The sequence below is a fragment of the Chlamydotis macqueenii genome, chromosome W, assembly GCF_036417535.1.
Source record: "Chlamydotis macqueenii isolate bChlMac1 chromosome W, bChlMac1.mat, whole genome shotgun sequence".
NCBI classification, from domain to species: Eukaryota; Metazoa; Chordata; class Aves; order Otidiformes; family Otididae; genus Chlamydotis; species Chlamydotis macqueenii.
The window spans coordinates 38,950,678-38,977,438 of record NC_141592.1 but is presented as its reverse complement, the minus strand read 5'-3'; the positions used below and the strand labels follow the sequence as shown (position 1 = coordinate 38,977,438).

Sequence of the window (26,761 nt, the reverse complement as noted above, 5' to 3'; positions counted from 1 at the left end):
ACAGTACAACTCATAGAGGACTTGAATAGTGACTTCAGAAGAGGCTGCAATCTAGATGATGGCTTTCCCTTCACCTAGTTTCAATGGAAAGAAATGCTAATATATGGTATTCTAAGGCATTCTGTGGATTAGAAAGCTTGCATATTTATAATGAATATTGATCTAATTTACTACATTAATTGCTGTTGACTTAAATATAATTTGAATTTACATGTTTCTGTCTTAGAGGTTTGCACCAGTTAAGCTAAATTGATTCTTAGCCTGTGGCTCTATGAAATAAGAGGTCCAATTCTAGGAAACCTAGTACCAGAACCACTTTGCCTGCATAATGAAAAGAACTAAACCTGTATAAAATCACTGTGATGGTTTGAGGCCCCCCCCTGGAAAGTGTTGTAGAGCTGATTTTCTTTTGGTAGGTTAGCTGGTTTAGGTATCTGTTCTCCAACAACTAGCATAAAGCCAGCATAAGCACAATTTACAATTTATAGTATATCGAGTTTGATGTGCTTTTTTTGTGGAAAAGTTCAGCTGCTAAATTTGCTCCTTGTTAAAATCTACTGTTGAGTCTTTGGTCTTTATTGTAATTTTAGAACTGTGATGGTTTAGCCCAAGTTACCACACAGTTTCTCGCTCACCCTCCCCCTCTCCAGCGGGATAGGGGAGAGAAATTGGGAAGAAAGAAAAACTCATGGGTTGAGATGAAGACAGTTTACTAGAATAGCAAAGGAAAACTACAATAATAACAGAATATAAGGTTATTAAAATATACAAAATGAACAATGTACGTTTTCTCACCCCCCGATGTCCCAATGACTGATACAGCCCATCCCAAGCAGCGATCACGGAAACGAAACCGAGCAGCAAGCAAAGGAGCAAAAGGGAGCCAGCAAGGTAGAGGGAACGATGCCAGCAAACGAGAGAGAAAGATGGATGCCATGAAGGCAGATACCTGCCCTGGCCAACCCCCACTTATCTACTGAGCATGACGTTTATGGCATGGAATACTCTCTTTGGCCAGTTTGGGTCAATTATTCTGTCTGTCTTTCTCCCAGCTTCCTGCATGTGCACATTAGCGAGACTTGGAAAGCAGGACAGTGACCTTGGTCTCATTCACAACAACTGGTATCATCAGGGTGTTTATCAACATTCTTCACACATGAAATCCAAAACACACCAGCTACTGAGAGGAAAATTAACTCCATCCCTGCTGAAACTAGGACAGTCCTTGATGTAATTTTATTCTATAAATAGGAATACAGCCTTTATGCAGTGTAATACATGACTCTAGAAGCCTCTCTTGTGCTGGAGAATCATTAAACCAATTAGAAGCATGTTTTTCCCGTCTATAATTTCTTTGAGACTTGCAGGAACCTTGTTCCTGCTTCTGGCCAGTGACTTACGAGAAACATAACTTCTTGGCACGTAGTACTAATTTACCTATCATGACAGATCACTCTGCATCTGATTGTCATTATGGCAGCACTATAGGAACCAAAAAGCAACTAATTGGCAAGTTGCCAAGAAAAAAAACAGCATAGGAAAATTAATAACCACTTGACATTTTCATTCTACCTGGTAGCCTTTCTTTAGCGTTCTGAAGCAATGTCTTCGTTAGACTATGAGACCAACATAGTCTTTCAAAATTATGTTGAACCACTTCCTTGAAAAGGCCTTGTATATAAATGTCAAGCTTGCAGGCTCTCATTTAAGAGCCACCAGGACATCCAAGGAATAATCTTACAGCTTCAGTTGCATAGAGATTTTGCTCAGCATTTCATTAAGATAGAAGCAAATCTTATTAGCTTATTGGTGTTAACCAGAAGGGGCTTGTTGCTCTTTCTCTAAACTAAAGACTTCGCTGACAAGATAAAATTAATGTCTTCACCTTTCAAGGACACTTGTCATTTAGGGGACTCAAACACTTCTAGTCTCTGTTCTATAGTAATCCTTGGAGAGAAAGCCATACTTCTAGGGGGTTTCTCTTGTCTAGAGGGTTCCTGCTTACCTTTTTATTTTCCTGAGCTTGGGAACATTTCAACACAAACAATGAATATGCACTTTATCCTGGCATTAATGCCCTTACTGTTCTGGGGGAGCTATCTTGTGGAGAGGATGAGGTGACGCACGGATCAAACTCTACAACTCAGAAAGAGTTATAAAGCAGGCATATTTATTCGGCACCAGGTGCATGGGGGATCGCTTCTCCAGAAGCACGCACACTGACAGCACGTTTTACCAAAAATTTATCCGGTGCAGGTATACATATTCATAGGATTGCACAGTACAGACATACATATGCATAAGTGAGGCAGGGTTATTAAAAAAACACTTGCGTTAGCATTTCAGATCTGTCTCTGGTGGTCGTTTACTTCTTCAGGGGTCTTATCTTCCTCTAGATGAACTTCAGTCATTCACCCATGCTCTCTTTTCACTTGGTGATTTCAACAGTTTCCCGACTTCTGACCGAATTTGTGGTGGAACTAACATTCCGTCCTTTGCTAGACATATTAATCCTTGACAAATACCAGTCCCTGATAAGCTTAAGTGAGTTTCAAGGCAAACAGGATTGTTAGGCATTCTCTAGCAGACAGTTAGTCTCCTAAATCAAGCAATATTTAGGAGACCGTCAATTCCCTGTATCAATTCCCCCCTTTTCTTTCTCCTCAGGAAATTCTTTTGCTGTTAAAAGTGGTTCATTACATTTCATTACAATTTTTAAGGCCCATATTTGTTCAGCAAGCTTCTTCAATTCATACCAAAAGATAAGATTTACTACCGTTAACACTGCCATGACTATCAGTAAAATCAATATTGGGTGGGTCAGTAAGTTTAAGATCTTGGTAGCAGATGGGGAATAACCCATGAACACATCCCACCAATAGTGCTCTCCGTCTGACTTAACTCGTTCCATTATTTCATAGAATCATAGAATCATAGAATGGTTAGGGTTGGAAGGGACCTTCAAAGGTCATCTAGTCCAACCCCCCTGCAAGGAGCAGGGACATCCCTGACTAGATCAGGTGTATTTGGTGTATTCTTTCTGCATCATGTTGGATAGCAATTAAAGTCTTTTGACCACTTTCCTGGACTTGCTTTATCAACCTCTCTAAATTCTCACAATGCAGTAGTTCCCTTGCCAGAGCAAGATTCATTCCAATAGGGGTGGGCTGCAAATCTTGAATCAATTCATGACTAGATCATATCAATTGATAGGTAATCATAGAATCATAGAATGGTTAGGGTTGGAAGGGACCTTCAAAGGTCATCTAGTCCACCCCCCTGCAAGGAGCAGGGACATCTCCAACTAGATCAGGTTGCTCAGAGCCTCATCCAGCCTGGCCTTGAACGTTTCCAGGGATGGGGCTTCCACCACCTCTCTAGGCAACCTGTTCCAGTGTTCTACAACTCGCATTGTAAAAATTTTTTTCCTAATATCCGATCTAAATCTACCCCCCTCTATTTTAAAACCATTAGTCCTTGTCCTATTGCAACAGGCCCTAGTGAACAGCCTCTTCCCATCTTTCCTGTAGTCACCCTTGAGGTACTGGAAGACCGCTATCAGGTCTCCCCAGAACCTTCTCTTCTCCAGGCTGAAAAGCCCCAACTCTCTCAGCCTGTCCTCATAAGAGAGGTGCTCCAGCCCTTTTATCATCTTTGTGGCCTTCCTCTGGACCTTCTCCAACTGGTCCATGTCCTTCTTGTGTTGGGGGCTCCAGAACTGGACACAGTACTCCAGGTGGGGTCTCACCAGGGCAGAGTAGAGGGGGAGAATCACCTCCCTCGACCTGCTGGCCACGCTTCTCTTGATACAACCCAGGATGCGGTTGGCCTTCTGGACCGCAAGGGCGCACTGCCTGCTCATGTTGAGCTTCTCATCCACCAGCACTCCCAAGTCCTTCTCCTCAGGGCTGCTCTCAATCCATTCCCCGCCCAGCCTGTATTTGTGCCTGGGATTGCCATGACCCAGGTGCAGGACCTTGCAGTTGGCCTGGTTGAACTTCATGAGGTTGGCACGGGCCCACCTCTCCAGCCTGTCAAGGTCCCTCTGGATGGCATCCCTCCCTTCCAGCGTGTCGATGGCACCACACAACTTGGTGTCGTCGGCGAACTTGCTGAGGGTGCACTCTATCCCACTGTCCATGTCGCCAATAAAGATGTTGAACAGGGCTGGGCCCAGCATGGACCCCTGAGGGACACCACTCGTGACCGGTCTCCACTTGGACATTGACCTGTTGACCACCGCTCTCTGAGTGCGGCCATCCAGCCAACTCCTTATCCATTGAGTGGTCCATCCATCAAATCCATGTCTCTCCAGTTTAGAAACAAGGATGTCGTGCGGGACTGTGTCAAATGCCTTGCACAAGTCCAGGTAGATGATGTCAGTTGCTCGTCCCTTGTCCACCAATGCTGTCACCCCGTCATAGAAGGCCACCAAATTGGTCAGGCACGATCTGCCCTTGGTGAAGCCATGTTGGCTGTCACCAACCACCTCCTTGCTCTCCATGTGCCTTAGCATGGCTTCCAGGAGAATCTGCTCCATGACCTTGCCAGGCACAGAGGTGAGGCTGACCGGCCTGTAGTTACCCGGGTCTTCCTTATTCCCCTTTTTTAAAATGGGAGTTACGTTCCCTCTCTTCCAGTCATCGGGGACCTCACCAGACCGCCACGACTTCTCAAATACGATGGCCAGTGGCTTGGCAACTTCATCCGCCAGTTCCCTCAGGACCCGCAGATGGATCTCATCAGGTCCCATGGACTTGTGCACCTTCAGGCTCCTCAGATGTTCATGAACCTGCTCTTCCAGTACAGTGGGCGGTTCTTCATCCTACTAGTCCCTGCTTGTACCTTCCACATCTATGGTGGTGAGACAAGAGCCCTTATCGGTGAAGACTGAGGCAAAAAAGTCATTGAGTACCTCAGCCTTCTCCATGTCCTGGGTAACCAGGACACCAGTTCCCTTCCGGAGGGGGCCTACATTCTCCTTGGGCTTTCTTTTGTCCCCTACATACCTATAGAAGCTCTTCTGGTTGCATTTTATATCCCTGGCCAGATTCATTCCTGTCAGGGCTTTGGCCTTCCTCACCTGATCCCTGGCCACTCGCACAGCCTCTTTGTAGTCCTCCCAGGCTACCTGTCCCCACTTCCATCCTCTATAGGCCTCCTTCTTTACTTTCAGTTGGTCCAGGAGCTCCTTGCTCATCCACGCGGGCCTCCTGGCCTTTTTGCCCACTTGTTCTTCATTGGGATGCACCTCTGCTGACCTTGGAGGAGGTGATCCTTGAATATAGACCAACTTTCCTGGGCCTCTCTTCCCTCCAGGGCCACCTCCCATGGCACTTGGCCCATCAGGTCTCTGAAGAGGCCGAAGTCTGCCCTCTTGAAATCTAGGGCAGAGAGCTTGCCATGTAGTTTCCTTGCTGCCCCATGGATCTTGAACTCCACCATGTCATGGTCGCTGCAGCCAAGGCTGCCCTTGAGTTTCACATCCCCCACCAGCCCCTCCCTGTTGGTGAGCACCAGGTCGAGCATGGCACCCCTCCTTTTTGGCTCCTCTATCACCTGCAGGAGGAAGTTGTCATCCACGCATTCCAGGAACCTCCTGGACTGCCTGTGCCCTGCCGTGTTGTCTCTCCAACAGATGTCAGGGTGGTTCAAGTCCCCCATGAGGACCAGGGCCTGTGACCGTGAGGCTGCTCCTCTCTGCCTATAGAGCACTTCATCTGCTCTGTCTTCCTGGCCAGGCAGCCTGTAACAGACCCCCACCGTAACGTCCCCTGTCCGTCCCCATTCTCTAATCTTGACCCATAAGCTCTCTGTCAGCTCCTCCTCCATCCCCAGGCGGAGCTCCACACACTCCAGCCGGTTGCTGACGTAGAGAGCGACACCCCTTCCTCGTCTACCCTTCCTCTCCTTTCTAAAAAGCCTATATCCCTCCATGTTGATGCTCCAGTCGTACGAGTCGTCCCACCACGTCTCCGTGATGCCAACGAGGTCGTAGCCCTGCTTGTGTGCAAGCATCTCCAGCTCGTCCTGTTTATTCCCCATGCTGCGTGCATTGGTATAGAGACACCTCAGCTGGGCCCCCGACAAAGCCGACTGGCTGGCTGGAGCAACAGGGGTTCTGCTGGACCGCAGTTTAGGTTCATTTGCACTTATCTGCGATCCTTCCTCAGCTTCTGGACCCTCAGTGCTGGCACTGGCACCATGCTGACAGCAGTGGGCTGAACTGTGCTCCCCCTCCCCCAGCAACACTAGTTTAAAGCCCTCCGGACGAGCCTGGCAAGTCTTTGTCCAAACACACTCTTCCCCTTCTCGGTTAGGTGCATGCCGTCCACCCCTAGCAGCCCGGGCTTCTCAAAGCACGCCCCGTGATCTAGATACCCAAAGCCCTGGCTGTAGCACCACTCCCTGAGCCACGAGTTAACCTGCCAGATACCTCTGGCCCTTTTAGGTCCCTGCCCTTTGACTGGGAGGATTGATGAGAATACCACCTGCGTCCCAGAGTCTTTGACTGTTGAACCCAGGGCCCTGAAATCCCTTTTGATGTTTCTCATGCTGCTGCCGGCTGTGTCACTGGCCCCCACATGAAACACCAGCAGTGGATAATAGTCTGTGGGCCATATGAGGCTAGGTAGTCTCTTGGTGACATCCCTGATACGAGCTCCCGGGAGACAGCATACCTTCCGAGAGACCGCATTGGGGCAGCAGATGGGTGCCTCCGTACCTCTCAGGAGGGAGTTTCCCACTACTACCACTCATCTCTTTTTCTTGGTAGCGCTAGTTATTACACGAGCCGGTCGGGCTACCTCGCACAGCTCCCGTGCCTCCCCCGAGGTACTGGGTCTTGTTGGATACCTGGAGTACCAGGGGCACTTAGTGAACAATCCAGACTGAATGGAATTGTTATGTTTGTGAGCAGCAGGCCTCAAGGACATCACTGAAGCCGCTTGTGAGAAAGTACTGAAGCTGCCTGTAAGAAAGTACTGAAGCCACCTGTGAGAAAATAATGAGGCTGCCTGTGAGAAAGTAATGAAGCTTCCTGTGAGAAAGTAAACAAAGCAACCTTGAGAAGAAGGAAAACAGCTGGCATACGTGACGGGGGGACTGAACGTGAAGCAGGGTGCAGGTGGAGAGAGCTGTGCACGTGAACATAGAGACTTAACGAATCATATTTTAGCTAGGAGCGCGTGCATGATATAGTTAACCAATTAGTAGAGAGCTTGCGCATGATACGGAATTAGAAGGGCTATATTAACCGGGATGTATCAACAATAAATTGGCATTTGCTTGATCATATTGGTCGTCAGCAGTGTCCGTTACTTCCGCGTCAACAGGTGGCGCCCGAACAGGGACCCTCAGATCGGTGTTGGACATCCCGATGGAACCGAAGAAGGAAAGAAGAAATGAGGGGGCGGAAGCCGGTCGAAGTCGAGTGCTGCCCCGGCACTCGGGAAGTCGCTATAGCGCAAAAAGGTACAAAAGGTACGGAGGGAATCTCGTCTTGGCCAGGCGAGCGGCCGGGGAGGACATGGGGTCCACACTGACCAAAGAGGAGTCAGCAGTGGTTAAGCTCCTCCAACATATGCTCTCTATGAGAGGACTGAGTTATGACTCGGCCGTCCTAGAAGCTTTGATGCAGTGGGCAAAGAAAAGGGAATTAATCCCCACAGTTGATAATGCTTTTGATCTCCCGACATGGGAAAAGATAGGAAAAGAACTGTGGGATGAAATAAGTAAGGGATCAAAGGAGGTGAGCAAACTCTCCACCGTGTGGAGGCTAATTAATGAAACATTGATAAGCATGAAAGCCAAGCATTCAGTTGCCACATCTGCTTTTGCGGCCTTAACTGCAGCCGGCGGGTCCACCTCCGCTACTAGCGTGCTGTTCTCGGGTTTAATGAGCCCTGCCGCCGCCCCGGCTTGTGCTGAGGGTGGGGGGGTTCGAGCCCCAGCAAGGACTCCAGGAAATGCAGCCACAGCCCCTATAACTATAGATATGTGGGCACCAGAGGGAAAAACTGCCAAAGGCTTTTCACCACCACCAGATGTACCACCACTAGGCACCCCGCCACGCTGCGCCAGTGCAGGCTCAGAGTCACGACCCTTTTCGCCAGCGCCAACAGCTCCGGTTTATCCCCCGTTACCACCTTCTTCCCTGCCACCACGGCGTGAGGAAGAGGGGGATGAACATTCATCCGGCTTGAAGGATGCACAGCTGCAAGAGATGCTAAAAAGGCTGGAAGCCCTAGAGGTTCGCCTAGAAGCGTTGCTGGGAAACTTGTCAACTCCTTCACCTGTGCCACATCGAGACCTGCCAGCATCCAACCTATTTGTTCCGAATGGAGCATCGGGTGAGATCAGTCTTTTTGCACCTTTGCAAGGGACGCCGGCGGGAGTGGCTGGGGATTTGAATCCGATAGTGCAGTGGAAAGAGGTGATTCGAGATGCTTTGATAGAAGGAGAGCCTTTGCCCATGGCATTTCCAGTTGTGACCAATAATACTGGGAGAAGTGTGTGGCAAGCATTAGACTGGAAAATATTGAAGGAAGCTAAAAGTGCAGTTACTCAGTATGGGCTAAAATCATCATATGCTCAATCTGTGTTGCAGCATATTTTTTTGTCACAGTTGTTAACTCCTTATGATATTAGAATGATTGTCCAGATGCTTTTGCTACTGTCACAGCAGCTGCAGTTCTTTCAGTACTGGCAGACTGCTTGTGATAGGGCAGCTGCAATGCCTCGACAACAGGGTGATCCATTATTTGGGGGGCAATCTCAAATGCTGATGCGAGCGGGACCCTACACACGATCTGATTGGCAAGCGCAATTTGCTACCGAAGTGTTACAACTGGGCCAAGATTTGGCTTATAGAGCGCTTGCTAGGGTGCACGATGAAAAGTCCGGACCTGCCTTTATGTCAGTAAGGCAAGGTCCCACAGAACCATATGGGAAATTTATTGATCGGTTGCACACTGCAATTATGGCTCACCCTGATCTGGATGATGACATGAAAGCAAAGTTCGTAGATATGCTTGCCTTTAATAATGCTAATGAAAAAACTGAGAGAGCCCTTAGTGTGCTGCCAAAAGGATCTAGTACAGGGCAACTGCTGGAAGCTGCCGAGCGAATGTTAGAACAAGAAAAGGCTACAGTCATGGCTGCTGCTGTAGGTGCAGCAGTTAAACCGTTGATATCAATAAAGCGGAGCGTGATTAACTGACTGTAACCCCCATTCCCTCTTCCCGCCCCCCCGCCACCCATCCCTGTCCTGCTCAGGGGGCAGGGGAGGGAGGTGGAGATGGTGTTAAGCCTGGGAAGAGGGAGGGGTGGGGGGAGGTTGTCTTGTTCCTTTTTTCATTATCCTGCTTTGGTTTTAGTGATGGTCTGTTTTGCTTGTAGCGGTGGCTTTAAGGATCCCTCCCTATTCTTGTCTTAAACCTCGGGTTTTAGTTTTCTTTCCTCCTATATGCCCGGGGCCACAGCCGCCGCCAGGCGCCCCCACCCCCCCCCACCCCTGACATGGTTAACAGATACTCCTGTCTGAGTCGAGCTTTGTATAAGTGGAAGGACCATTCCCTCTTATAACATGGGGGAAGGGATACGCTCATGTCTTTACAGGAGCAGTAAACAAGTGGATCCCTGTCTGTCTCATCTGCGGGTATTTCAGAACATGTTTGGTTGACCTGCCAGATACTGGTAGGACAGCAACTCTGTGTAAAACAGCAGCAACCACGAGTGCTGAGTGCTAAAACTACAAAAGATGGAACTTTTTGGGATCCCTAAAGATGGACTTCTGTCTATTTTTTTTAACTATTCAAGAGCTAATGTTTCTAGAGGGGTAATGATTGTAAATGCTTTAAGATCTATACATTGCAACGACACAGCATGACGTAATCATGCAAGCACATATCAAAATCCAGACAGCATAAAAGACCTAAACGAAGCATACATAGCATTGAATCTGATTGCCAAGATAATACAGAGTTTTGGAAACTAAGTAAAATTATTGCTGCTTCAGTCTTTACACCTGGTGTGGCAAGTGCCTAGGCGTTAACTACGCTAAATAAATTGGACTATTGGCTTGCTAAGCAAATAAATACAACTGCATCGGCACTATTAATGCTGTGAACTGATGTAGATTCTATATATTATGCTACTTTACAAAACAGAACTGCTGTTAGCCTGCAGAGCACATATTTTGACAGGCCTTGTTGCATGTGCTGGCCACGCATGCAGCAACACCTAGTCAGTACTCTTTCACTGAATCTGCTGAGGGTATAAACAGAGGTGGCTCGGAGCGGGGGGGAGAGGACGGACCCAGAGCACACTCTATTAACAACAGGGGACGCCCTGAAGGTGCTGCGCCTGCCTCCCTTCTCTGCTCTGACCCGGCTGATAATCATCCTCTTGCTCAGCGGTGTCTTTGGCGTAGTTGGGTTAGTAACAGAATAGATCAGCAATAGATTTTTTTTTTTTATTATTAGCACAAAATCATGGTTGTCAGGATTTTGATGGGCTTTGCTGCATGAATCTGTCTGATCATTCGGAATCTATTCACAAAAGTATTCAAAACTTGCAAAAAGGAGTACAAAAACTGCAACAAAGTGATGGTTTTGATATATTCAGAAATCTTTTGGTGACTTGATATAAGCTTGTTACTAATAGCTGTAGGATGCTTATTCATTCCTTTTATATATGTGTTTTGATCTATATTCTGTGTCTTAAAATGTGTGCAGACTTTAATAGATAAAGCGTTGAAACAAGCCTCTTCTCATAAACAAAGAAAGGGGAGAGGTGAATCATAGAATCATAGAATCACATGGTTGGATGGGACCTATAAGATCATCTAGTCCAACCGTCTTCCCACTACCATTGCTGCCACAGCTACTAAACCATATCCTGTAGCTTCTCATCAAGCCGCCTCTTGAACACTGCCAGGGACGGAGACTCCACCACCTCCCTGGGCAGGCCGTTCCAGTGCCTTACCACTCTTTGAGAGAAAAAGTTTTTCCTCAAGTCCAATCTAAACCTCCTCTGGTACAACTTGTGGCCATTTCCTCGGGTCCTGCTTGTTGCCTGGGAGAAGAGGCCAAACCCCTGTTCATCACAACCTGCCTTCAGGAAGCTATAGAGTGCAATGAGGTCTCCCCTGAGCCTCCTCTTCTTCAGACTAAACAATCCCAACTCTCTCAGCCGCTCCTCATAAGACTTGTGCTCCAGACCCCTCACCAGCTTTGTTGCCCTTCTCTGGACACGTTCCAGGGCTTCAATGTCTTTCTTGTAGTGAGGGGTCCAAAACTGAACACAATACTCAAGGTGGTATTTCGCTGAGCCAGTATGCTATCAGTGAAAGCACACCGACCTTGGGGGAGGAATGCAATCATGCTCTCAGGAAGAAAGCCATGGAATGAGAAGGGAAGCTTTAAGATACAAAACATTGTTAGCAGAATTTATGGCTTGTTTCAACAGAGGCCTGCAGAAAACTAGTCATTGCTCTTATAGATAAGAAAGTTACTGGAGTTGTTATATCTATAATAGTAGAAAAATGTTATAGTAGAAAATTACTAGAAGGTACTGAAACTTAGCTTTGTTTCGTAATCATGAATATGTATAACGTGTGATCAGTAATTTTATTAACTAAGCATGTGTGTGGCATAACTGGGTGGTTGCTGTCCTTGGTTAAAATCGGAATTGTGATACTAGGCATCATACTAGGCATAACCATTAACATACCATGCTTGCAAAAAATGATTAACAACTCAATACAGACAATCTGGCTCATAAAAATAAAAATAATAATAAAAAAAAAAAAAAAGGAGATTCAGCAGAGGCCTACATGAACCTAGTTGATATTGTAGTAAAATAAGGTCAGGAGTACCAAAAAGGGCTATAGGAGGACCATGTTATTTTGGAAAATTGATAGTGTTTGCTCCATCTATGAGAACATTATGGAATCATACTCAAGCAAGAAGATCGCTAAAAGTATTGACTCCCCATTGTGACAGCAATTTAACCCTGTTGGGTACAGCTGAGCGGATAGCATTATCTTTATTTGTTCCTTGGGCAGCAACTGCAAAAACTTTAGTTAACTTAAATAAATTAGCTTGTTGGGCACAAAAGCAAATGAATTTAACCTCTAGCATGTTATCAGGATTATTAGAAGACATGGATAGCATGCGTCATGATATTTTTGCAGAATCTAGCAGCCATTGATTTTTTGTTATTAGCGCATGGACATGGATGTGAAGATTTTGAAGGTATGTGTTGCATGAATGTTTCTGATCACTCTAAGTCGATATGCTATCAGTTGGCAGAGTTATGATGCAACATGCATGCAATACAAGTGGAAAGCAGGTTAACAGACTGGTTGAAATCCTTGGGGGTCACAGGCTGGCTAAAAGATTTGATAGTTTATGGGTTGGTATTATTGATGGGTTTGCTGTTGACACTGATGATTTTGGGGTATATTTTAAAATGCTTTGTGAAAGCTATGGAACGTATGATGAAAGTGGGTCTGGATTGTTCAAAACAAAAAGGGGGATTTGTTGGATACCTGGAGTACCAGGGGCACTTAGTGAACAATCCAGACCGAATGGAATTGTTATGTTTGTGAGCAGCAGGCCTCAAGGACATCACTGAAGCCGCTTGTGAGAAAGTACTGAAGCTGCCTGTAAGAAAGTACTGAAGCCACCTGTGAGAAAATAATGAGGCCGCCTGTGAGAAAGTAATGAAGCTTCCTGTGAGAAAGTAAATGAAGCAACCTTGAGAAGAAGGAAAACAGCTGGTATACGTGACTGGGGGCTGAAAGTGAAGCAGGGTGCAGGTGGAGAGAGCCGTGCGCGTGAACATAGAGACTTAACGAATCATATTTTAGCTAGGAGCGCGTGCATGATATAGTTAACCAATTAGTAGAGAGCTTGCGCATGATACGGAATTAGAAGGGCTATATTAACCGGGATGTATCAACAATAAATTGGCATTTGCTTGATCATATTGGTCGTCAGCAGTGTCCGTTACTTCCGCGTCAACAGGGTCTTATTTCTTCAGTCTGCAGAGCAGCAAAGCGGTTCTGCAGGGGCACCTCGGGGTTTTGGGGAAGCTGCTTCTTCTTCCTCCTCCTGCGCCTTGCCCTTGCAGCTTTCCATTCAGTGGCATCTTCTGCCTGCTTGCTAATGTCGTGTGTCAGTGCTGGGGGGGTTGATTGGTTCACTGGGTGCTGCGGTTCCAGTGCAGCCTGTGCCTGGAACCAAGTGTCCAGCTCCCTCTCAGCCTCCCTGATGTCCCACAGCCTCCTGACTGCCTCCTGCAGCTCAGCCACCTGCCACAGGAGCTCCTCCACCTGGGCACACCTTCTGCAGTCAGGGCTGCCGCCTGCTCCAAGAGTAGGGTCCAGGCAGTGCCTGCAGCCCGAGGTCTGCACCGCAGCCTCCCCCCTCGGCTGCTCCATCTGCACGGAGGCATCGACCACCGCAGGGGATGCCGGTGCAGACCTCCTGGCCGGAGGTGCAGCCATTGTTCTCAGGCGGGTGTTGGCCATGTTGCCCTGAGAGGCGTGAAACACCAAGTGCCCCGGGGCGGCGCCCTCGCTGACATGCCCTTCCTGCGCGAACTGCCGTGTCACGCCCTTTCTGACGCGCCACGCCCTGTTTGCCCGTCCTGGTCGCCGCGCTCCGGGTCGCTGGCGCTCCCTAGGTCCTGCTTTATACGGGGAGAGGGGCCAGACCGCCGGTGCCCCCTGGCTCCGTCCACGTCTCGTCAGCCGCTCTCGCGCGAGCTGCGGGCTCCTGGAGCCTCGCTCCACTCCCCCCTGAGCTTCCCTGCTTCGGGAATCCCCTGGCTGCGCTGCGCTGCACTGTGCCGCGCCGCTGCGGATCATGCCGACTCCGAAGCTGTTGCCTCGGCGACTCAGGAGGAGTAGTGATTCTTTTTGGTGTCTGTAACCGAAATCTGAAAGATAAAGCTTGATTCTCCTTTTGAGTTGCCCCCAAACATACAATATAAACTGTTTGATTTATGTTGAAGGGATACCAACAAATCTCCAGTCCTCTGCATGCCATTTCACGTATCTCGAATTCCAATTCCCAGTTGTGGGAGTTCCTGACCGTAATTTGAGTTAAGAGAGGAGTCTACAACCTATCTGAACCTCCTTTCCTTCTTCAACCATCCAGGTATAGATTGAATCTATTCTTTCTTCTCCAGTTGGTTGCAGTGTCATGTTATCATTATATACTACAACAGTTGCCAAATTCATCCCTTTCAGATCTTTTCCCTCACTTCCTGTATACCCAAAATGAGCATTTGTCCAAGGCCATTCCCAAGCACTCATTAAGTTACAGTTCAGCAGAGTCATGAGAACGCACGTCATCATTTTTGGATGCGAAGCTTTAATGGTCCCAATAGGTGTCGATTCCCATCGTGGCTTAGGAGCTTTCTTCACTCTGGTGTGATGCACCCACGAGGTCTGTTCTTTAATCTTGATTGCTGTATGGGATGTCAGCAGCACCTGGAATGGGCCTTGCCACTTTGGTTCCAAAGGTGAGTCTGTAAAGGACTTAACATACACATAATCGCCAGGTTTAACATCATGCACCGGCCTATCAAGACCTCGGGCTCTGGTTCCTAAGACCAGTTTCTCTACCTTTTGAAGTTGTTTCTGCAAACTTATCACATAATCAGATAATGTTTCATCTCCAATCTGAGTTGATATTCCTGCCTGTATGATATAGGGCCTCCCGTACAATATTTCAAAAGGGCTCAATGCTTCTTTAGTTCTGGGCTTCATTCTGATTCTCAGGAGTGCCAAAGGTAAATATTGTGGCCAAGATAATCCGGCCTCTTGCCCTAGTTTTACAATCTGTAACTTAATTAAGTGATTCATCTTTTCCACTTGACCACTTGCTTGTGGCCTATATGAGGTATGTAACTGCCAATCTATTCCTAAGAACCTACTAACTTGTTGAACAATTTTTGCAATAAAATGTGGTCCCCTATCTGAGGAGATTGTTGCAGGAATCCCGAATCTCGGTACAATTTCTTGCAATAATGCTTTAGTTACCTCTCTGGCTTTATTGGTTCAGCAAGGAAATGCTTCTGGCCAGCCTGAAAAGGTGTCCGTCAGGACTAACAGATACCGGAACCCCCCTTTTCTTGGGAGTTCTGAGAAATCAATTTGCCATTGCTGCCCTGCCTGGATAGTTTCCTTTCCCTATTTGTCTGAGTTGGGCTTTAGGCCTTTTCTTAGGATTATTCTGCAAACATATTTCACACTGCTGTGTCACTTGTTTAACAGTAGCGTAGAGGTTCCGGGCAGCTATACGCTGACTCAAGTATTTATACAATGCTTCAGCTCCCCAATGGGATTTTCTGTGTTCTGCCATAACTACGGCCCACAATAATGCAAATGGAATTATTATTCTGCCTTGTGGAGTCTTTGCCCACCTACCCTTCTCTATTTCTCCACCTAAATCTTCAACTCATTTTTGATCCTCTTTGGAATACTTGGGTTCACAATCAATTTGTATTTTACCATCTGGGACCAAAGACTGCACCTCTAATTCACCCCTTTCAGCCACTCTTTTGGCTTCCTGATCCGCCATAGCATTGTCCAATTCCTGAGGGGTATTTCCTTTCTGATGAGCCTTGCAATGCATGATAGCCACTTTTTCGGGTAGCTGAACTGCTTCCAGGAGCCTAAGAATTTCTTCAGCATATTTTACATGGTTCCCTTGAGTCCCCTTTATTTCCATATCGCCCCATGGGCATGGACTACCCCAAAAGCATATTTGGAGTCTGTCCAGATATTAATCTTCTTGTCTTTAGCTAGTTCCAACGCTCAGGTTAAAGCTATTATTTCTGCCTTTTGTGCCGAGGTATTTGGGGCAAGGGCTGCAGATTCTATTACCTGATCCATAGTGGTTACCGCATACCCTGCTTTGTGGACACCCTGTCAAACAAAGCTGCTTCCATCTGTGTACCAAGAGTCTTCAGCATCTTCCAGTGGCTCCTCTTTCAGGTCTGGTCGACTGGAATAGACTGCTTCGATCGTTTCCAGGCAGTCATGCGATAGCGGTTCTCCTGTGGTTCTGCTGAGTTGACAATGTTAGTAACAACTATTTCCACATCCTCCTGTTCCACCAGAATGGCCTGGTATTTAAGGAACCTTTGTGGTGAGAGCCAGTGCCCCCCTTTTTATCTCTAATACTGTGGATACAGTATGAGATATCAACACTGTCATCTTTTGGACTAATGCTAATTTACATGCTTCTTGGATATTTAGCACCAATGCTGCTATCGCCCTTAGGCAGCTAGGCCAACCTTTTCTTACTTCATCAAGTTGTTTGGAGAAGTACGCCACTGCCCTTCTATATGGTCCCAAGTTTTGGGCTAGGATTCCCAGGGCTATTCCCTGCTTCTCATGAGAGAACAGCCAGAATGGCTTAGTAGTATCTGGTAACCCCAAGGCAGGGGCATCCATTACTTTCCTTTTCAGTTGCTGGAATGCTTTTTCTGCCTCTCCATTCCAGGTGAGGTCCTTTGGATTAGGTTTCAACAGTTCATAGAGTGGCCTTACCAAGAGTCCATAGTTATATATCCATAGGCAACACCATCCTGTCATTCCTAAGAACGTGCAGAGTTCTTTAGCTGTCTGTGGTCGAGGAGTCTGACAGATGGCCTCCTTTCTTGCTGTTCCTAGGGCCCTTTGGCCAGCAATTATCTCGTATCCGAGGTAAGTCACCTGTCGCTGAGCCACCAGCTCAGCCACCAGTGGTCTTTCTGTGGAGAGACTCGATAGCCATTAAGTCCAAGGAAATTTAGCAGACTGACTGTCCATATTACACATAGTTCTCTCATTTCAGTGGCTATCAATAGATCATCTACATACTGTAATATTATTCAGTTTCCATGTGGTCGCTCCCACCGTTCCAAGTCTTTAGCTAATTCATTTCCGAAAAGAGTGGGGCTATTCTTAAACCCCTGTGGTAACACAGTCCATGTTAATTGTGTCCTTCTTCCAGAATCGGGGTTTTCCCATTCAAATGCAAACAGCAACTGGCTTTCTGGGCTCAAGGGTAGGCAAAATAAGGCATCTTTCAGGTCCAGTACGGTAAACCAGGCCAATTCAAGTGCCAATTTAGTTAATAATGTGTATGGGTTTGCTACGACAGGATACAGATCTTCAACGATTTTATCAATAGCTCTGAGATCTTGTACTATTCTGTAACTACCATCTGACCTTTTGACTGGTAGAATGGGAGTGTTATACTCCGACTCACACTCTGTTAACAGCCCATGTTTGATAAACCAGCTTATTATTGGTCGGATTCCTTCCCTATCCTCTGTCCTGAGGGGGTATTGCCTGATTCTTACAGGCCGTGCCCCTGGTTTGAGTCTGACTACTATTGGGGAGGCATTTTTTGCTTTTCCTGGTATTTCTGAGGCCCATACACCCAGATATACTTGGTTCTGGACTTCCTCAGGTATTCCTGAGCTAACAGGAGTATCTATATCTATGAGGGCCAGACTCAAAAATTCAATTAGCTGGTCATCTCCCACTCGGAGTTCCACTTTTCCTTTTTCAAATTTTATTTCCGCCTTTAGTTGTTCCAATAGGTCTCGCCCTAATAGGGGTTTTGGTGAGTTAGGCATATATAAGAATTTGTGTATTCCCAATTTAAATTTAAGAGGTTTCAAAAAGTACGCCTTCTCACTTTGGCCAGTAGCTCCCCTTACCGTTACAAAGTCATCATCTATAGGTGTTAAAGCTTGGTTTAAGACCGAAAATGTTGCCCTGGTATCAACTAGAAATTCTATATTCAGTTGTTATTTCCCTAGCTTCAATATAACCAGTGGATCTGCTAGGGTAGATTCCCCAGGTCCCTGTCAATCTTCTTTGATGTGGGCCTGTATCCTTCCTTTCCCTTTTCTCTTTGGACATTCACTTTTCCAATGTCCCCTTTGTTTACACCACGCACATTGGTCCCTTTCCAAAGGTCTCCTGGGTCCCACACCTGTAGATCCCTTACTCTCTTGTAATGCCGCTACCAGCATCTGTTTATCCTTCCTCTGATCCTCCTCTATTGCTAAACACTCTCCAAGCTTCATCTAACAAGTCTCCAAATTTCTGCTCTCTGTCAGTCTTAATTTCTGCAACTTCCTCCGAATATCACTTGCTGACTGTCCTATAAATAGAGACACTAACTGTTGTATTCCTATTTCCGACCCTGGGTCCAGAGGAGTGTGTTGCCTCATAGTGTCTCGTAACTTGTCCAAGAATTCTGAGGGGGTTTCCTTCGGACCCTGTCGAACGGCATATAAGGCTGACCAGTTAATTGTTTTTGGGATGGCCCGTTCCATTCCTCTTGCGACCCAATCCCTGTATTTATTCAGTAATTCCATATGGGCACTTCTATTAGGGTCCCAATGTGGGTCTCGTAAGGGGAAGTGATCTTTTATGTCCTCCCCTGTGTTCTTAATTTGGTCACTAGCTAAATCCTGGGCCGTCTTTAATATCAGTTGTTTTTCAGTTTCTGTCATGTGTTCCAGTAGCAATTGGATATCATTCCAGTCGGGATTATGTTGTTTTATTAGAAACTGGAAATGTTTAGTGACCCCTACAGAATCACTTCTGTAGGTTTTTGCTACTGCTTTCCATGTTTCAAGATCAAATGAGGAAAAGGGGACCTTTATTAAAACAGGGCCTCCGTCTGGCCCCACCGCCTCCCTGAGGGGTACCTGCACCACTATCTGTTCTTTCTTACTTCGGGTGCGAGAGGATACTGGACTATCTGGAGGGTTTTCTGAATCAGAACCTTCATTTCCTCCTTGTTGTGCTCCTACTGGTGGTTTATAATGCTCCGGCAGGTCTCCTATCCCAGGACACCTTATTTTCCCCAACTTTGTACTTCGCTTTCCTTTTCCCTCTTTCTTATTTTCCTTTTCCAAAGCCATCACCATTGGGTCCTGTGGGGGTGTTAATCCACAGTCCATTTGATATTCGGGATGATTTTGGTGGGTGAAAAATATGTCCGCATATGAGACCTCATCCCATTTCCCTTCTTTCCTCAAAAACGACATCAACTGCAACAAGGTATTTGTTGGGTAACGTTAGCAAACAGGTGGGTGTTGCAAGGCAGAACTTACAGCCTAGCAACAAGGCTACGAGCGGGAATGGGCTGCATGTGCGCGGGAAGGGCTTCGAGCGGGGCCACACGTATGCAGGAGGGGCAGTCTGCGGCAATTCGCGCGCTAAGCGCGGATAGGTCCATGGGTGCAGGGGCCGGGTGCGTTCGCGTGTGCAGCAGGTGTACGGGTATTTAACCCTGTGTTGCGCAGCATTAAATTGAAGGCTTGGCTTGACGGTATCCATGTGATGCTCTGCGTTCCCCGGAGCGGGGCTCCGGTGCGTCCTGGGTTGGTTTGCTGGCAAGAGAGCCAACAGTATTATAATTCAATGTTCTGTTAAAGGGCCATTTCTTGTCATCATCTAATTTATAGAAAGGCCACCATTGATTGCAATATTTTATTAAAGTCTTTTTGTTGACACTTCCCCCTGGCGGCTCCCCTATTTCCTTCCAGTGAGCTAAAATGCAGCCCAGAGGGCTCCTTTTCACTATTCCGCCACTTTGTTTGCCTCCCATAACAGACACTCTGCTTATTCTTCAGCCAAAAAATACAACCTAATTAAATTGACAGCAATAATACCTTATCCAAGGCCAATGATACAAGGGTGTACTCACCCCACAGCGAATGCACCTCAATTCAAGACAATTACTGAGATTCCCGCCAAGACAATTACTGAGATTCCTGTTTCCCGTTAAAAAAATATGACACGTAGCATGAACAATCAAGCAACACTGATGGCACACCAATGGCACTCGTCCATGCTCCACACCAAATAAACCCGACACTACTCTGCTCTACACCAGTGCCATTCTTACTGATTCCTTACACCCTTTTAAGTTCCCACCAAGCTCATCTGAACGCCTGATTCTATCCCAGTCAGGCCAGTTCCCTTGACATTTACCACACAGAAATCATCCCCAAACAGTACCTCAATGTTCTGTTTACAACCAAAGCATTCCAAAACATATATTGGATTGCATGAAAAATCCTTATGCACATGTACAGGACAATAAAGGGTTAACAATTGGTTCAACTAACACGGTCTCAAAGTCTATCATATGCTTCGTCCCTCTCCGGCTGCTCTCCTCACGGAGAACACAAAACCACAGATCAGGACTCCACACTCGCTCTGCAGTCAGACTGCATCTCTCTCAAACCAAACACCCAGCTTACTTCAGACAGCAACATAAAACATTAACAATACAATAAAACACTCATCCCACAACCCGCGGTACCGGACACACAAAACTTCTTAAGTAGACAGCTTGTAACGACTATCAGAAATCAATTACAGCTGCAATGATATAAATTCCAATTCCCATGGGTTACAACAGACAAATGATAGCTATTCCACACAGGGCTCCCACTATTCCAGTGAGAAGCACTCAATTCACTACAGGGACCCATGTACTGCCCTCAGGGATTCCCGTGAAGTCCCCCCGGTCCAGACTACACAGGGGTCAGCAACAGCTCCTTTCCCTCGCATAGGACGTCTCCTCACGACTTACAGGTATCCCCTCTCTGACATACCTGGTCTGCTGATAATGGTCCTTGTCTACTCCCACAGTGATCGGGCAAGGGAGGGAGTTCTTCCGAGGAAGGCTCGGGGCGCGCCAAAGGCGTTCCTCTCTCAGCCGGTCCTGCGGTTGAGCAGAGAGGGTCCCATCTGGATTGCCAAATTGACGCGCAGATCAAACTCTACAACTCAGAGAGAATTATAAAGCAGGCATGTTTATTCGGCGCCAGGTGCGTGGGGAATCGCTCCTCCAAAAGCACGCACACTGACAGCACATTTTACCAAAAATTTATACGGTGCAGGTATACATATTCATAGGATTGCACAATACAGACATACATATGCATAAGTCAGGCGGGGTTATTAAAAACACACTTGCGTTAGCATTTCAGATCTGTCTCTGGTGGTCGTTTACTTCTTCGGGGTCTTATCTTCCTCCAGATGAACTTTAGTCATTCACCAATGCTCTCCTTTCACTTGGTGATTTCAGCAGTTTCCTGACTTCTGACCGAATTTGTGGTGGAACTAACATTCCGTCCTTTGCTAGACATATTAATCCTTGACAAATACCAGTCCCTGATAAGCTTAAGTGAGTTTCAAGGCAAACAGGATTGTTAGGTGTTGGGTCACATTAGCAAACAGGTGGGTGTTGTTGAGTCACATGGATGTAAGGCTACTAGCAGGGATGAGATGCACATGTGTGGGAAGGGCTGCGGGCGGGGCCGTACATACACAGGAGGGGCGGTCCGCAGCGATTTGCGCGCTAAGCGCGGATAGGTCCTTGGGCGCGGAGGGCGCGTGTGCAGCGGGTGTACGGGTATTTAACCTTACATTGTGCAACAGTAAGGCGAAAGCTTAGCTTGACGGTATCCGTGTAATGCTCCGCCTTCCCCGGAGCAGGGCTCAGGTGCGTCCTGGGTTGGTTTGTCAGCAAGAGAGCTGACAAGTGGTGACCCCGACGTGATAGAAGCCGACGTGTCTCCCCGGGATGGGATCCCGGTAGAGGGGGGTCTGTAAGTTGTTGTGCGGCGACAACCGGTGACCCCGACGTGTCAGAAGGTAACGTGTGGCCGCGGGGCAGTCGTGGCCGCGGGGTGGTCATGGTCCGGACGGGTTTGAGTTGTGGCCGCGGGGCGGTCGTGGTCCGGATGAGTTTGAGCTTTGGCCATAGGGGCGGTCGTGGCCGCGGGGCGGTCGTGGTCCGGACAAGTTTGAGTTTTGGCCGCGGGGCCGTCATGGTCCGGACGGGTTTGAGTTGTGGCCGCGGGGCGGTCATGGTCTGGACAGGTTTGAGTTGAGGCTGCGCAGCGGTCGTGCCTGACTGCTATTAGGATGGCATCCATTCAGGATACAGTAAAGGCGTTGGGTAAAGATGTGAATTGTCCGGTGCATACGGCACCGTTGATGGAGGGCTTGATTAACAAGTCAGGAGAGGTGATGGACGTGGCCCTGGACTGGTACCCAGCCGTTCCGCTGCTCTTCACCGTCCTGGCCCTTGTCCTTGCCTCCATCTTCGTGAGGCTGCGGAGAGGCGGCGGGGAGCGGGCAGCAGAGCAGCCCCGGGAGCCGGCAGCAGCTGAGCCGGGCCCCGGCGCCGGGAGAGAAGCAGTGGAGGGGACGAGGAGTGGTGCTCCGGTGGTCTGCCCGGTTCAGCCGGGAGCCTCTGATAGTGATAAAGTGGGGGTGGAGTTTGGGTGTGCTCCCCTGTGTGCTGCGCCTTGCTTGCCGGGGGGCCTGGGCCAAAGGGGCGACCCCCCGGATGCGAGGTCGTGGGGGTGCCCTCTGTCTCTCCTTTTGCCCCTTCGGCTCCTCCACTTGTGAATTCGAGAAGGAGCAAGACCAGCTTGCCACCTCTCCCTGAGGATTTATGGATTATGGACAGGGGAGAGGGCAGCAAAGTGAGCGGTAGTGGCGGTTTGCCTGAGAGAGACCGGGAGCGGCAGCAACTGAGGGAGGGCGCAAGCCCCGTTTAAAGGGTCAGCAGCAGGCAGTGCCCAAGAGCAGACTGAAAAAGCTAAGTGAAGATAGTTCAACTAAGCAGCCTGAAGAGGTTTTGATGTTCTGGAGAAACTTAGTGAAGGGTCTTAAGAGATCACAGAAGAAAAACCAACAGAAGCAATTCCTGACAAGGAGGTAAAGCTTGAAGAGACTAAAGAGAAGACAGAGGCTGCAGTGGAAAAATTAACCTCAGAAGAGCAGAAGCAGCAGGTAGCTGTGGAAAAGGAGCCTACGAAAGAGGAGGCAGCTGTGGAAGGGAAGGCTGCAGCATGAGAAGTGACAGCAGAAGCGCAGGCATCAGTTGCTGTGGAGCAGAAAGAAGCTGTGGAAGGGGAGGCAGAGGCAGCTGAACAGAAGAAAGTAGAGGAGAAACAAGAGCTGGCAGAGACAGCTACAGAAGAGAAACCAAATGAATCTAAAGAGACAGAATCCTCAAAGGAACCTGTGCCCACAGAGGGCAAAGAGCCACCTAATGACATGGAAGAAAAGGCTGAAGTAGCTGCTAAGGTAGAGAGAGAGGAAAATAAAGATGACCTGATGGAAGAGGGTGAAGGTGCTAAGGTAGAAAAAGAAGAGAAAGATGACCTGATGGAGGAGGGAGAAGAAACAGAAGAATCTGAAGAGGAAGATAAATAAAATGATAAAGCTGAAGATAAGGAGAATGAATTGGTAGTGGAAGACAAGCCTTTACAGAAAAGTGAGGAGGACAGTAGTGTGTTTAAAGTAATACACAAAAGGACTGGACAAGTTGTAGCGATTAAATAGGTCCCTGTGGAGTTAGATCTTCAAGAAATAATTAAAGAAGCAGCCGTACACTCAGGTGAGGCAGGGCGTAGGGGAGTCGTATACCTCTTTCTTGGTAAGGCTACAGAAGACGATTGAGAATTCTGATTTTGCCAGAGGATGTGAAACCTATAGCGGACGATTCCAACAATCAACAACGCGGCGCCTGCAAGGTGACTGCAGTGGACAGTGTTACTGCAAGGGTTAAAAACTCCCCAACTCTGTGTCAGTTGTATGTTTCTCGTGCTTTGCAAGAATTCCGGGAGGCCCATAGAGGTTGAGTGGTTTAACAGATAATGGGCCTTGTTATAAAAGCAGCTTGTTTAACAATTTCTTACAAAACTGGGGAATGGAACACCATACTGGCATCCCGGGTAATAGTGGCGGCGCCTGGCGTGCTTCACCTGCCAGGGCATCATCGACAGGTTCAACCAGGGATTAGCAGATACAGCTAAAAATAATTTTGGTGGTGGAAACACTGCTTGGGAAGAGAAGACGCTGTCAAAGTATGAGTCCAGTGAAATTCGTCTTGTAGAGATCATAGAGAATCTGTGCAATGGTAGTAACTTTGAATATAACAACATGATAGAAGAGCATGAAGAACACATAGAGAAATGGTGGTTCAAACTAAAGAAGAAGTATTCTGATTTGTTTAAGTGATTTTGCATAGAAACAATAGAAGTTTGCTGCCCTCCTGGAACTTATGGACCAGACTGCCTTGCTTGTTGTGGTGGATCGGAAAGACCTTGCCATGGAAATGGCCACTGTGATGGTGATGGTACTTGAGGTGGAAATGGCTCATGTAGCTGTAATAAGGAGTATACAGGAGATTTTTGTTTGGACTGTTCTAATAGTTACTTCAGTACCTTAAGAAATGAGACACATTCTGTTTGTACAGCCTGCCACGCTGCCTGTAAAACTTGTACTGGTTCAAGTAACAAGGACTGTCAAGACTGTAAAGAAGGCTGAATTAAAAAAGAAGCAGCAGCTTGTGTGGATTTAGATGAGTGTGCTGTTTTTCCTTGCAAAGATCACCAGTATTGTTTGAACACAGATGGATCTTTCTCATGCAAAGCATGTGATGCCAGCTGCGTAGGTTGCACAGGGAGAGGTTCTGACAAGTATAAGACCTGTGCATCTGGATACATGAAGGAAGATGAAAAGTGTACAGATATAGATGAATGTAATCTTCCTGAAAAAGTCTGCACGGAAGAGAATTAAAACTGTGGTTACAAGTGTGTATGTTCAGAAAGGTGTAAAGATAAGGATGGAACATGTGTTCAAACTGCAAAAGCAGGAGAGGAAGTAGAGAGTGAAACAACTGAGCCTTCACCTACTGGACATGATGACTTATGATCTGCATTCAGAACCAAAAGACATCTATCAGTTTGATTTCAAAGTTAAGAAGTATAAAAAGGTCACTGGAAAAAGAGAAGTTTCCGCAGGATTATTTGTTATTGACTGTGCCTTTGATTTGAAAAACATTTTGCTTTAAGTATAAAAAGGTTGCTGGAAAAAGAGGAGTTTCCGCAGGATTATTTGTTATTGACTGTGCCTTTGATTTGAGAGACATTTATTTTTTCTATGATGCTTTCAATTTAATTGCTTGGGAAACAAGCCCATTAGTTTACTCAGGAATGCAGCATAAGACATTTGGCTATGTACTTAATAGAACTACAGATCAGTGGTTTAAGAAAGTTTTACATTTTGTTTTGGAAATTTCAACTTTAGATTAGAATGATTTAGCATAGAGGGGGGGAATTGTTGGGTCACATTAGCAAACAGGTGGGTGTTGTTGAGTCACATGGATGTAAGGCTACTAGCGGGGATGAGATGCACGTGTGTGGGAAGGGCTGCGGGCGGGGCCGTACATACACAGGAGGGGCGGTCCGCAGCGATTCACACGCTAAGCGCGGATAGGTCCTTGGGCGCGGGGGGCGCGTGTGCAGCGGGTGTACAGGTATTTAACCTTACATTGTGCAACAGTAAGGCAAAGGCTTAGCTTGACGGTATCCGTGTAATGCTCTGCCTTCCCTGGAGCGGGGCTCAGGTGCATCCTGGGTTGGTTTGTCGGCAAGAGAGCCGACATCAGGCATTCTCTAGCAGACAGTTAGTCTCCTAAATCAAGCAATATTTAGCAGACCGTTAATTCCCTGTATCAGAGGGAATACACATCCCTCTTCCCATCCGGGATTGATGTGGGTGGTTTTATTACACAGGATCCCAAGGTCCTTGTTCACCCTTACATGAGCTCTTTAATACTACTAATTAACACTGTTGGCATATTGTCATGTTTGTGGAATCTGGTGTCATCCTGGTGTAAGAGGAGACAACATTTGCATGAGGTGATACTGAAACATGCCCTGAGGCGGCCAGTCCTGGGGTGGTAGAGTGTGTCTGGAAGGATTTGGGCAGGTGCCTAGGGCAATTGTCACCTCCCATAGCCTGGAAATTTACACCTGAACCGGCAAGTAACCCTGGTAAACTGAGGTGTCACCTGATAGAAGGGTGCTTTACCTACCCGCAATGAAAATCAGCAGCTTCTAGCACTGTACTGGGGCTTGGCCTGTGCCTACCAAGCCACAGTTCAGTACTATCAGAAGAATGTGGTTAAGGGATGGACATGGACCCAAAACACCTCTGAGAATGCCATGACTGAGACAGGGACCCAATCTGCATCTGAGGACATGATAGTAGAGACAGGGACCCAAACTGCATCTGAGGACACCATGGTTGAGATAGGGATCCAAGCAACAACTGCAGTTATTGCCCCAGTAATGAAAAAGAAAGTGAACAAGGAGATCAATGGGTCCATATCATTGATTAGTAGGGGAGGAAGAAGAAGCCAGTCCTTCCTTCCTTTGATCAGGAAGCCAGTCCTTCAGCAAAGAAATGGGAGGAAAAAATGAGAGAAATCACACAAGAGAGGGAAACTACCCAGTCCCTGACCTTGTCAAAACTTCAAGACATGCAGAAAGATAAGAGTTGCCAGCCAGGTGAGCGAATTGCTGCCTGGCTGCTCTGATGCTGGGATAATGGGGCTGACAGTCAGCAATTGGAAGGTAAGGAAGCCCAACAGCTGGGATCCCTTGCTAGAAACTGGGGAATTGACAGAGGAATTGGAAAAGAGGCAGCAATTCACAGTCTCTGGAGACAACTCCTCTCAAGTGTGAGGGCAAGATACTCGTTCAAGGGAGATCTTGCAAACTACCCAGGAAAGTGGACTACCACTGAGGAAGGCATCCAGTACTTGAGAGAACTAGTGGTGCTGGAAGTCATCTACGGTGACGTAGACAACAATGAGGTTTCCAAAGATCCAGATGATGTCCTGTGTATATGGGC

At 47.3% G+C, this 26,761-nt stretch overlaps 1 long non-coding RNA gene and 1 pseudogene across 1 annotated transcript in view; both read left to right on the top strand.

The window, feature by feature from the left end:
* The window catches only part of LOC147596683 (uncharacterized), a 698,175-nt gene that overhangs the window by 421,614 nt on the left and 249,800 nt on the right, over positions 1–26,761 (top strand). The gene's annotated exons all lie outside the window — the stretch shown is intronic.
* Positions 23,976–24,793, top strand: LOC147596687 (cysteine-rich with EGF-like domain protein 2-A pseudogene; annotated as a pseudogene).